Source organism: Mus pahari, chromosome 9 (genome assembly GCF_900095145.1).
Source record: "Mus pahari chromosome 9, PAHARI_EIJ_v1.1, whole genome shotgun sequence".
NCBI classification, from domain to species: Eukaryota; Metazoa; Chordata; class Mammalia; order Rodentia; family Muridae; genus Mus; species Mus pahari.
In genome coordinates this window covers 23189513-23190665 of record NC_034598.1, presented here as the reverse complement: position 1 = coordinate 23190665, position 1153 = coordinate 23189513, and positions in this window count along the sequence as shown.

The window sequence follows — 1153 nt, the reverse complement described above, 5'->3', positions numbered from 1 at the left end:
CTCACGATTACTCTGATACCTAAACTGCACAAAGATCCAACAAAGAAAGAGAACTTCAGACCAATTTCCCTTATGAATATCGATGCAAGAATACTCAATAAAATCCTCGCAAACCGAATCCAAGAACACATCAAAATGATCATCCATCATGACCTAGTAGGCTTCATTCCAGGGATGCAGGGGTAGTTTAATTTATGGAAATCCAACAATGTAATCCAATACATAAACAAACTCACAGACAAAAACCACATGATCATCTCGTTAGACGCTGAGAAAGTATTTGACAAAATCCAACACCCCTTCATGATAAAAGTCTTGGAAAGATCAGGAATTCAAGGACCCTACCTAAACATAATAAAAGCAATATACAGCAAACCAGTAGCCAACATCGAAGTAAATGGAGAGAAACTCAAAGCAATCCCACTAAAGTCAGGGACTAGACTAGGCTGCCCACTTTCTCCCTACCTATTCAATATAGTACTTGAAGTCCTAGCCATAGCAATTCAACAACAAAAGGAGATCAAGGGGATACAAATTGGTAAGGAAGAAGTCAAAATATCATTATTTGCAGCTATGATAGTATACATAAGTGACCCTAAAAAGTCCACCAGAGAACTCCTAAACCTGATAAACAGCTTCAGTGGAGTAGCTGGATATAAAATTAACTCAAATAAATCAGTGGCCTTCCTCTACATGAACGATAAACGGGCTGAGAAAGAAATTAAGAAAACAACACCCTTCACAATAGTCACAAATAATATAAAATACCTTGGTGTGACTCTAAACTAAGGAAGTGAAAGATCTGTATGATAACCACTTCAAGTCTCTGAAGAAAGAAATTGAAGAAGATCTCAGAAGATGGAAAGATCTGCTATGCTTATGGATTGGCAGGATTAACATAGTCAAAATGGCTATCCTACCTAAAGCAGTCTTTGACAAGGGAGCTAAAACCATCCAGTGAAAAATGAAAGTATTTTCAACAAATAGTGCTGGCACAACTGGCGGTTATCATGTAGAAGAATGAGAATTGACTCATTCTTATCTCCCTGTACAAAGCTCAAGTCTAAGTGGACCAAAGACCTCCACATAAAACCAGAGACACTGAAATTGATAGAGGAGAAAGTGGGGTAAAACCTTGAAGATATGGGCACAG